Source organism: Mauremys mutica, chromosome 1 (genome assembly GCF_020497125.1).
Source record: "Mauremys mutica isolate MM-2020 ecotype Southern chromosome 1, ASM2049712v1, whole genome shotgun sequence".
Classification (NCBI taxonomy): Eukaryota; Metazoa; Chordata; order Testudines; family Geoemydidae; genus Mauremys; species Mauremys mutica.
This window is the reverse complement of record NC_059072.1, coordinates 130,205,506-130,218,136: the sequence shown is the minus strand read 5'-3', so window position 1 is coordinate 130,218,136 and position 12,631 is coordinate 130,205,506. Positions and strand designations below refer to the sequence as shown.

The following is a 12,631-nucleotide window of genomic DNA, read 5'->3' as shown; positions in this document are numbered from 1 at the left end:
CAAAAAAATCTGCTTGGTTGAAATAATAAATACTTAGCACTTGGACAGTGTTTGTCTTGAAACGAATCCTCACAGAATCTCTTTGAAATATTATTTACTCCATTTTAAAGATCAGGAAACTGAGGCCTCATGGTCTGATTTTCTAAGGTGCGGTGAATCAACTTTAATAGCTACTAGGGTTGCAACTCTGAAAATCAGACCATTAGTAACTCCCACAAGGCTAGAGGGAGGGAGGGAGAGAGAGAGAGAGCCAGTAACAGAGTTGGAAATATCTCCAGACTAACTCTCTACTATAGACAGGAATGTAAAAGAAGACAATTAAGCTCTTTTTTCCTAGTGTGTGTATATAGGCACTAAAAAGGTGTGTTTTTATTATTGAATAGCTAACACACTGGAAAATCCTAGTGTAGACAGGACAAGTTGTTATTTTGCCTCAGTTTAGCAGGTCAAGGTAAAATACAGATTTCTGCCTGAAACCTCTGTACACCAAAAACCTCTTACACAAGAGTAACTTCACCCACCATAGAAATGCAGCTCTCTCTGGGGAGGAATGGAGGGTCACCTACACTTATTAAATAAAGGTTAACTATAACTTGTCCTGTGTACACTAAGATTTTACAATTTACTAACTATTCTGTCTTAAAAATATACTTTTCCCCCTAGTGTAGACATTACAAAGAAACCTATTTTATTCCCATATTGTCAGTACTCAAGCTTCTGCAAACCAGCTCCCAGTCTGTTTGAACAGCATGGCCACAGAAATCAACTGTGTAATAATTAATCCAACAAGCTGCCAGTTTTCATCCTACACAATATTGCAATCCACTAAAGGGCAGATATACCACCCAGACAAACCTACACAAGTCATTTTGATGGAAAACTGACAGGTGATATCAAGTGCCACAACACAGAATTAAAGTTCCACAATCTGACACACAAAAATCTAAGTTGTTCTTTCTGTAGTTTTTCAGTCAGAAAAAAAAGAAAGAAAGATGTTTTAATTGCAGTTTGGCAGTCATGTAACAAGCAATGGTGAATGCAAGCAATATTGTGACAGATGGTGATTCAGATGTCAATAATTCATGTGTGACACAGAGTGAAAAATAATTTTAACAGGGAATTAATTTAAAGGAGTCAGGGCTCAAATTTCTAGATTAGGAAAAAACTGTCCTGGTTTTAAAACATGATAGCTAACAGTCTTTTAAACAGGGCATTGAACTTAGTGTAGTCAAGGCAAGTTGAGTTTAGAAACCACATTAAGATGTTTGTATTCAAGGACTGTTTGTTGTGCAAAGTATTGTTTAAAATCACATTGCTTAAATTATCTTAGGTCATTTTTTACATGTTAGCTATTTCCCTAGGCCTTGTCTACAAACAGAAGCTGCACGGGTTGAAGTTGTATTGGTTTAATCAGTTTAAGAGGTTGAACCAAATTAAGCCAGGTTTAAGCCAAAGTAAAAGCATCCAAACAAACTTGTATTGGTTTACAAAACAGTTTTCAGTTAAACTGGTACAACTTCAAGCCCGTAGGGCTTGTCTACACACAACAGTTGTGCCACTTCACTATACTGGTTTAGTTAAAGCAGTACAACCCTCCCTAGTGCGGACGCAGTTACACCAGTATAAAGGTGGCTTTACAGGAATAAGCTCTACCAGTATAAGCCTTGGTCTACACTACAAACTTTGGTCAACCTAAGTCAGCTTGTGTAGACCTAGTTATGAATGTGCCTACACCAAAATTTGTCTCCTGCCAACACATGCATCCCATTACAGCGATACAATAAAGCCACCTCCTTGATGCAGAGCCACAAATCGACCTCCTTAGGTCAGAGCCATGCAAGTGAAAACACTGCATTAGTTGTGTCGACCCTAAGAGTCCTCCAGCAGCTCTCCCACAATGCCCCTGACCTCATAACAATGGCTGCTCCAGTAACAATTTTGAACTCCATTGCCCTGGGGTCACAGAGACAAGACGCCCACCTACCTGTTTTTGAAATGCCTTTTCCCGATTGCCTACCTTGGTAAGCACACCTACCAGCTCACTTCGGCTGTGTGCATCTAACTGCCAGCTCCAAACAAAGAGAACACGCTACTAGACAAGTTCCTGCCTGGAGCAGGAAAGTAATCTTTGATCTCCATAACCTATGGGGAGAAGAGGCGGTGCAAGCACAACTATGGAACAGCCACAAAAATACTGACATCCAATGGTGTGTCTGTCTCTTTTAATCAGTAGCCTCTGGTATGGTGACCTCGAGAGATCCTTCTTCCATGACTTCCAAACATCTGACCCTTATCAGCAAAAGAAAGAAGGAGACTGAGGGAGGGTATGTTTGGTGAGCTCCTCTAGGCCTCTAGGCCTCAGCTCATGAGCACAATGAGTAGAGTGGCCATGTGACTTGACCATGGAGGAGGCTTGAGAATTAAGGGTTCGGTTGTTCCATGAGAAGGGAAAAAGGACCAAGGGGCACATCAGGAAATGTACCAGGCAACAAACTAACACATTGCAGAGCACTTCTGATATACATGTCCAAAGACCCCTGAATCAGTAGCCTTTCCAATCTTTGGAGACTTGCATGGGCAATTCCCCCAATACCACTCAAAATAATAGATGGGAGCATGGTGTACATCTCTACCTCTACCACTCCACGCTGGGAAAAACAAGGAGAACTATACACCAACCTGTGAAAACACAGGCTCAGACACATCTGTGATGTTACACCCCATATTCTTTATGGAAATATGCTTATGATATGGATATGGCATAACTGAGGTATATTTTATGCAAGATGGGTCTTGTAAGTTATCATTGGAAAGGTTATGATTTACTGAATATGATTATCCAATTTGTATGCATGTATCATTTCTGAATCTGAAGTTAGGAATATTAACTATGTAACAATTACAACTGTGTGTGTATTTGGGAGACACCCATCAGACAACAGGCCCCATCAGCCTTGATGGGTCATTAGGAAGAAACAATAAGACTTTAAAGATACTAATCTCTCTCCTTCCTGAGAGGTGCCCTGGGACATAGCTGTGACACTAATAGGTCAGGTGGTCCTGTCACCTGGTACTAAACACCAGCTTGGACTTCTAGTAATTTTCCACTAAAAGGACGGGGAGATCAAGACTGGGAAACAAAAGATTCCCGCCTCATGTAAATCTTATTTAAGACTGCGGATTAAGGCAAACAGGGTACTTCTCCATTGCCTTCTTGCCCAAGAAGAAAGACTGCTGAAAGTGCCTGAAGAGACAAAGGAACTGAGCTGTGGGAAAGGCGAGGGCTGAGTCCAGACTGAGACAGAGAAGTCAAGCCTGTGAAGAGAAATACCTGGAATTCTAAGCTACAGAAACTCTGCAACTTGCCTAAAACAACATTTAGGGTGAGAAATTACTTCTTGAAACCAGTCTCTTTAAGATCTTAAGCTTAATATGAGTATTTTGTTTTATTTGCTTAGTAATCTGCTTTGGTCTGTTTGCTATCCCTTATAATCACTTAAAATCTGCCTTTTACAGTTAATAAACTTGTTTTGTTAATTATTAACAAGTTTGTGCAATTCCTAATGGGGAGAGAAGTTGTGCATATCATCCTCCACATTAAGGGAGGGAGCGAATTTATGAGCTTACGTTATACAGATTTCTCTACAGTGCAAGACAATATTATTTTGGATGTACTTTCGAGAGGGGAGCTGCACTTGAGTGCTGGACGATTTCCTAGCTGAGTCTTCTCATAGAGCGCTGTTTGCAGACTGTGTGATTCTACAGCTGGTGCGTCCCTACCTGTGTGTGTGTGCTGCCAGAGGCCGGAGAGCCTCATTCAGCAAAACACGGAGAGGGAGCCCAGGCTAATGGAGCAAGCAGGCTCAGTGAAATCCCAATATATCAGATGGCATCCCAGAAAGGGGGGTCCAACCCGTCACAACAATTACTGTTTACTTCAAATTTGAATGTGAGGATTTAAATTATGGTTCATGTTGGCATGCTGTTTTTATCTTGTATGTTTGTTTGCATTTTACTTTTGTTGCCCTGGTTTTTTGTATACAAAGTTCTATTTCTGGAAACTCAAATTATCTTTACCAGTTTACACCACACATTGAGGAATTCATTGCGGGGGCCAATAACCCACCCAGATTTCCTAGTTTGTACCATACATTAAAGAATTTACAGCAGCAGGCAATAACAGACACATGAACTGTTTCATAACATGTTCATCAGAAAACATTTAAATGTGCCTAACTATTAAAATTGTCATTTAAGGCCTCCTTGAGCTGTACAGCTCCATGATAGGTTCTTCTAATAGCCCTTGTGTATGGTTGTTCAAATTCAGCAGACAGCCACTCCACCTAACTCCTCCACCCTGGCAGTAGCTTTTCACTTTTCGCCTCACAGATATTATGGAGCATACAACATGCAGCAATAACAATGGGGCTATTTCCCTCACTGAGATCCAATCTAGTGAGCAGATAACGACAGCATCCCTTCAGTTTACCAAAAGCATAATTCCAGTCATTCTGCACTTGCTAAACCAGTAGTTGAATCTTTCCTTGGTGCTGCTGAGGTGGCCAATTAGAGCTACCTAAGCCAGGGAAACAAGGGATAGGCTGGATCCCACAGAATCAGTAACTGGCATTTCAACTTCCCCAATGATAATGCACCAGCTGAGGAGATGTATCCATGCTTGCAAAGTCCTGTGTTCTTAAGGATGCAGATGTCATGCACCTTCCCTGACTGGCCCACACTGATAACAGTGATGCATCTCCGGTGATACAGGGTTTGCAAAACCACAGGAAAGTATGCCTTTCTGTTGATAATCTCAATGGCAAGGTGGGCTGGTGCCAGAATAGGGATATGCATGCCATCTATCATGCAGTTTGGAAGCCCTAATCCATTCAATATCTCCTGCATTTTACAGAGAGTCACAATCCAGTATAGCAAGAGACAATTAAGAGCCTTACCCTCTTGGATAACAATAGCCCTTACTGTGGATTTTCCAAACCAAACTAATTACCCATTGACTGGTAGCAATACGGCGGTGTCACAAGTATTCAGAGCAGAATCCCCCCTTGCTTCTCCACTACCAATGTAGCTGTCGTTCTGGTGTGCATGCGCTGGAGGGTGGGTTGAGCTCAGCACACAGATCCTGGAACATGGCCTTTAGCATTCAAAAATGTTGCAGCCACTGCTTGTTTTTCCAACCCCCCAATATGATGCAATCCCACCAATCAGTGCTCATTTTTCTAGGCCAGAAGCAGTGGCGTGGAGCTGTTCCATGAATACCAGCAACAGCCTCGCCTTTTTTATTTTGCTGTGCCCATCAGCATCCAGTTACTGTGCTTGAACATCTCTGCATCGTCCTCATCACACACACACAGTTCTGCAAATTGTGTGTCCTGTATCAGCAACACTCATGAGAATTGTGCTGAACTATGTAGGGTCCACACTTCTGCCAGAAAGATGGCAGAGACTGAAAAGCATAATGCAGGACTGTGGGAGGTGGTTGTTGTTTTTTTAAATGGCACAAAATTATAGGATGGGATGGAGAAAGTGGCATGGTGGGAACTTGATCCCTAGCTCTCAGAAATCCATGGGCAAATGGATGGTATCCCACAAAGCACTACGAAAATGTCCCACAAGGCACTGAGCTGGATGGCAGTTCAGAGCCCACTGGGATCCCTATCCATGGTGTAATATATTTTACATCAATGCAACCGCTCGTGCATACACACAACACCAACCAAGTATCCAAGGTGCAGGTGCCTAAGCAATATACAATAGCTGATGGCTGTACACCGAGGCAACTTGTGTCAAAAAAGTCTGTAGTATAGAGTTGGCCTAAGGGATCTTTAATAGGGGTCTTGCAGAGTGGTTTAACTAGGGTTATGTCTTCATTGCCAAAAAAGGAAAGGTGGTTTTTTTTTGGTTTAGTTTTTTGTTTGTTTGTTTTTTTACAGTCAGATAGCTATCTGACTCTAAAAACCCAGTGAAGACAAGTTGCAGGTGATTTTTACTGCACTGTTATTAGGTGAGGTCAACAACGTACCCCAATCTATGGTTGACCTTTCTTAGGCCTAGTCTGTTATTTTGGAATTAGCCGAGTTAATTTGAAAAAAAATGATTCTGTCCACATGACCAAACCGGCTTTTTTGATTTAAAGGGCTCTTTAAATCGATTTCTGTACTCCACCTTGGCAAGTGGAGTAGCGCTTAAATCGAGATCGCAATCCCAGGTTAAAGCTATTGTGGATGCAATTCAACGTTATTGGCCTCCGGGAGCTATCCCAGAATGTTCCCTTGTGACCGCTCTGGACAACACTCTCAACTCCGATGCACTAGCCAGGTGGACAGGAAAAGCCCCGGGAACTTTTGAATTTCATTTCCTGTTTGGTCACCATCAGCACAGGTGACTGTAAGCACACTCCACTATCACAGGTGACCATGCAGAGTCCACCATCACAAGAGATCACGCAGTCCCGGATTCGCAGACGAGCTCCAGCATGGTCCGAACGGGAGGTACTGGATCTCACTGCATGTTGGGGAGACGAGTCTGTTATGGCAGAACTATGTTCCAAAAAAAAAAGGAATGCAAATACGTATGCTAAAGTCTCCAGGGCCATGATGGAAAGAGGCTACTCCAGGGACACAGAGCAGTGTCGTACAAAAATCAAGGAGCTCAGGCAAGCGTACCAAAAAGCCAGGGAGGCAAACGGGCGCTCTGGGTCACAGCCCCATACATTCCGCTTTTACTGTGAGCTCCATGCAATTATGGGGGGTGATGCCACCACTACTCCACCACTGTCCGTGGACACCTGCAAGGGGGGAGTTGCACAGAGCGAGGAGGAAGAGTCATTGGAGAATGAAGAGGAGGACGGTGGACAGGCAGCAAGTGGGGAATCCGTTTCCCCCCCTAGCCAGGAACTATGCTTAACACTGGAGCCAACAGCCTCCCCCCACTCTCAAGGCGGGCTCCCGGACCATGGCCCTGGAGAAGGTACTTCTGGTGAGTGAGAGCTTGATCGGAGCCACGCGGTGGGGGGGCAGGGGGGAAACTCAGCCGCGTTGGGCTGTTTGCTTATAGTTTAAAGGGCTCATCCCTGCTCAGAGCCTCAAGGGAGCCATGCGGTGGGTGTTGTGCGACGTGATCATCCCAGAGAGCCCACAGGCCCTCCTTTCTGGCAAACCCACCAGGCACTGCTTGCTATGGGAAAGGGGTCCCACCAGTTTGAAAACACTGAAATGAATGTAGAAGAAGCAGAACCCCGCGTGCCCTAGGCTACCTGCAAGCTGAATTCTGTTGCCCGGCTCTGTGTGATGGCTTACTCATACCAAAGTGTCCCCTTTGTTCTCTGAAATGTATATTTTAAAATACTACTCTCCCTTTTTCTCGTCCCGCAGATGCAAATGTTTCAACCCGGGCCCTATCTACTCCGTCCCAGAGGCTGGTCCAGATTAGAAGGTGGAAAAAACGAAGTCGGGAAGACACGTTCACTGAGCTCATGCAGTCCTCCCGCACTGATAGGGCCCAACTGAATGCGTGGAGGCAAACAATTGCAGAGTCCCGTAAAGCGTTACAGGAACGAGAAGAGAGGAGGGACGCGCGCAATGAGAGCAGGCAGGATGCTATGGTCAAGCTCACGGAGGAGCAAACTGACATGCTCCCCTGTATGGTGGATCTAATGCGGGAAAGGCAGCAAGAACACAGACTGCCGCTGCAGCCCCTGTATAACCGTCCTCCCTCCTCCCCAAGTTCCATAGCCTCCTCACCCAGATGCCCAAGAACACGAGTGGGGAGGCTACGGGGACCCACACACTCAACCCCAGAGGATCACCCAAGCAGCAAAAAGCTGGCATATGCAAATCTTTTATTTGGTTTCTCGACTTGTCCTTGCCCCCTCCTCCACCCCCTAACCCAAACCCCCTCCCCTCCCCCAGTCTGCCTTCTGATTTCTCTCAATGTATTGTGCAACAAATAATAAAGAACAGTTTTTAAACAATTTAGACTTTATTTCCTTTTATATATATAGGGGGCAGGTACCTTCAAGAGAAACAAACACAACTGTCACACCGTACCCTGACCACTCAGGAAACTGGCTTTCAAAGCTTCTCTGATGCGCCCTGTTGTCTGGCTGTGTGAAACTGGCCACCAGGCGAGTTGCCTCAATCTCCCACCCCACCATAAACGTCTCCCCCTTACTCTCACAGAGATTGTGGAGCACGCAACAAACAGCAATTACAATTGGAATATTGGTTGTGCTGAGATCTAACCGAGTCAGTAAACTGCGCCAGCGCGCTTTCGAACGTCCAAAAGCACATTCTACCACCATTCTGCACTTACTCAGCCTATAGTTGAACTGCTCCTTACTACTGTCCAGGGTGCCTGTGTAGGACTTCATGAGCCATGGCATTAAGGGGTAGGCTGGGTCCCCAAGGATAACTCTAGGCATTTCAACATCCCCAACAGTCATTTTCTGGTCTGGGAAGTAAGTCCCTTCCTGCAGCTGTTCAAACAGACAAGAGTTCCTGAAGATGTGAGCGTCATGCACCTTTCCCAGCCATCCCACGTTGATGTTGCTGAAATGTCCCTTGTGATTCACCAGTGCTTGCAGCACCATGGAAAAGTATCCCTTGCGGTTTATGTACTGGCCACCACGGTATGCCGGGGCCAAGTTGGGGATATGTGTTCCTTCTGTCGCCCCGCTGCAGTTAGGGAACCCCAGCGCATTAAAGCCATCCACAATGGTCTGCACATTTCCCAGAGTCACTACCCTTGATAGCACCTGGTCAGTGATAGCGTTGGCTACTTGCAGCACTGCAGCCCCCACAGTAGATTTGCCCACTCCAAACTGATTCCTGACTGACCGGTAGCTGTCGGGCGTTGCAAGCTTCCACAGTGCTATGGCCACTCGCTTCTCAACTGTGAGGGCTGCTCTCATTTTGGTGTCTTTGCGCTTCAGGGCAGGGGACAGCAAGACACAAAGTTCTATGAAAGTGGCCCTACGCATACGAAAGTTTCGCAGCACTGGGAATCATCCCAGACCTGCAACACTATGCGGTCCCACCAGTCTGTGCTTGTTTCCCGGGCCCAGAATCGGCGTTCCACAGCATGAACCAGGCCCAATGCCACCATGATCTCCGAATCGCCACATGCCGTGCTTCTAGGAACGTCTGTGTCCATGTCCTCATCAGTATAGTAATTGTGTTGTCTTCGCTTCCTCGCCCGGTTTTGCAGGTACTGCACATACTGCTGGATAATGCGCGAGGTATTTAGAATGGTCAAAACTGCAGCGGAGATCTGAGTGGGCTCCATGCTTGCCGCGCTATGGCGCCTGCACGGATAATCCTGGAAAAAGAGTGTGAAACGAGCTGTTCGGTTCAAGATGGCCGATAAGAGGTGGTAAATGGTTGTCTTCTGTAGCTTTCACGGAGTCAGGAAGCTCGTTAGAGCTGCAAGAGTGGGAGAGCAGAGTTTGCAGCGGAAGCGTGAGCAGAGTTTGCTGCTCTGTTCACGATGGCCGAAAAACAGCAAGGACTTGTTGCCTTCTGTAGCTTCCACATGAGCCCAGGACAGACAACATGGAAAAAGTGGGGGAAGCTGTGCAGCTCTGTTCATGGTAGTCGAAAAAAGGCGGGAAATGGCTAGATGAATGAGTAGATAAAAAGACGAGAGGACATGCGAGGTGGATTCATAGTACCAGGAGACAGGCGGTGCACCGTGCTGCACCGTCTGCTGGTAGTATGGCGTCTGCTGTAGCTTTCATGGAGGGAGAAGCAAGTGACGGCAGACACCCAGAAAAACCTGCGAGAATGTTTTTGCCCCATGATGCACTGGGAGTTTAACCCACAATTCCAATGGGCAGCAGAGACTGCAGGAACTGTGGAATAGCTACCACAGTGCACCGCTCCGACATTCGATGCTAGCCTCGGTACTGTGGATGCACTCTGCCGAATTCACGCGCTTTAGTGGGGACCCCCACACTCTCCCCATCCCATCCCATCCCATCCCACCGTATCTGGGGAGGGCCAGGGGAGGATGTCTCTGGCCTGGCTGGAGCTGCTCCAGCAGGCTGGGCAGCGCGGCTGCAGCCTGCTCCGGCGGGTCAGACCGGGTGGCGCAGCATGTTCCAGCGGGCTGGGCTGGGCAGCAAGGCCGCAGCATGATCCAGTGCCCAGGCAGCATGGCCACAGCCTGTTCTGGGGGGCAGGGCCGAGCAGCACGGCAGCAGCCTGCCAGCCCCGGAGCTGCAGCTGCTTCGGAGGCTGGGGGGAGAGCAGCGTGGCCAGAAGCAGAGAGACTCTGGCCACGCCTCTTCCCTTCTGGCTCTGCTGGCTGTGCTGCCTCTCCTTGCTCCCTCTGTTGGGGGAGAGGGGCTGTATCCCACCTCTCCCTCTCTATACCTGTTCGTAAGCCAACCCCCTTCTCTGGTGCTGCCCTTTTTACTAAAAAAAAATCGGCTTATGAATGAGTATATATGGTATACTGTTTTCCCCATTTCAAATGATCTTTCTAATATGAGCTTCAAGTTCATGAAGTCATTTATCGTGGCTTTCCGCGTTTGAAGCTGTATTGCTGTTCATTTATTTCATTATCAATCTTTTATTTTATACAGCCTTGAACAACTCACAAGAGTATCTTAAAGACATGTGACATGAGGCTGATTGTTCTGTATTCTTTACAATCCATCGCATTGTTCTTTTTTGGGATTTGGATACAAAGTGAGATTATAAAATCTTCCGTCAATTCTCCTGTCTCAAACATTCATTACCTCTGAGAGGGCTTTAAAGCCTTCATCCCCTATTCTTTCCAACAATTCAGCTGGTATCACATGACAAGCTATGCTTTTCCATTCAGAAGTCCTTTTATTGATGCTATGATTTCTTCACCCATTTCTGGTGGGCTCATTTGAGGTTTTTCAGGTCTATCATCACAATATAGTTCCTTGACATATTCTCCCCATGTCTCATTCTTGTCTTTAAGGTCTGTCATATATTATCCACTTTTTTCCTTAAGGGACATATTGATTATTTTTCTTCTGTAATCAAAGATTTATCTTTTGCTATATCTCATTTTATTTGTTCTCTTTATCCAGCTGTTCAATTTTTGTGCATTTCTCATTCAACCATTTATACTTTGCTAATCTGCCTTTATTCTTTATCATTTTATTTAGTCTTTGGTGTTCCTCTTCTTCTGATGTCAATCTTTGTGCTTTTACTTTCCTTCTTTCACTCACCAGAGCAATGATTTAATCTGTTATCCAAGGGTTTTTCTTAGCTAGTAACTTCTTTCCTACATGTTTATCTGCATTAATTATCTTGCTGTAAAAAAAAAACCTTTTCAGCTGTGCAAACACCCTATTTTGATCAAAACAATCATACCCGTGTTGATACAAAAAACTGTACATAGACCAGGGCCTCAATACAGCTACTGAGCCTGCTATAGCCTAAGTTAACACCTTCCCTCAGAGTAAGGTATTATGAACCAAATGAAAGCATCATAATCATTAAGTCGAGTGGTAGCCATGCCACCTACCATGCATAAAATAAACCCATCTACAGAAAGTGAAACTGCATCAGAAGCCAGCTGTAGAGTCTACCAGTCGTTCAAATTAGTTTGATACTGGACCTTGCATTCTAATGGCCAAAAGAATTACAAACTATTTGAATTAATGCACTGTACTGTCATTAAATTGGCAATTTAAATAAGTTCTGGATTTATGTGATCTGAGTCACCAACATCTGCAAGTATCTTTACATCTTGCGTAATAGCTGGCTTTATATCTTCACTCACCAAAGTAGAAAAGGGGATTTTTTTTGTTTGTTTTTTTTGGTATGGTTCCCATGATATTTTGGGCTCAGCACATCATGAAAACACAGCAATTCTCCAAAACAGCCCATTAATCACATTTATTATCCAGTTCATATTATGGGGTTTCTTAATCCTGAGCCAATAGAACAACAAAACAAGGTCACTGTTTATGGGGAGCTGGTACAAATTAATCACCTGCTCATCAAACTCCACCCCGTTGGTACTAAAGTGCATTTGGTCTTGGTGACACCATTTACTCTTGTCAAAAGAAACATTCCCAAGCGAGTTCCACTATGCTTTGGGTTGGATTATCCACCCATGGATATGTTTATTGACAGACATGCTGTTCTAAGAGCTCTCTCACCCTTGCACTGTACCTTAACTTCTGAAATCTGTATGGTCTTATGGCCATTGACAACACTAGTAAGTATACATACAAGAATAATCCAATTGCAGGCTTCAAGGTGTATGCTGTTTGCATCAGGAATAATTTCCTTCCCATGTGTGCCATTGCTTAACTGACCAGGTCATTGATTCTCAAACATTGGCTTAGTTATAAGCCGTGCTCCATGAAGCCCTTTTTGCTGGTCTCCATATTGAATCACTTTGAGAATTAACCAGCTGGGGTTAACAGGCACTGGGAGAGAAGGAGGGTCCACAAGAGATTCTCTCACAAAACGGCACGCAGTAAACAAGGAAAATTTGAGAACCATGTTGGGCAGGCGCATTAGAAGTGCTGGTCAGTGTACATTTGCCTCGAACGTCAGGAACTGGACACTACATGAGGCAGGATATTGGTCCAACGATCTAGTCTCATATGACAAATCTTTCA

The 12,631-nt window shown here is 45.1% G+C and overlaps 1 protein-coding gene across 2 annotated transcripts in view; it reads right to left on the bottom strand.

The window, feature by feature from the left end:
• Positions 1-12,631, bottom strand: part of BORCS5 (BLOC-1 related complex subunit 5) — a 125,703-nt gene that overhangs the window by 20,258 nt on the left and 92,814 nt on the right. The gene's annotated exons all lie outside the window — the stretch shown is intronic.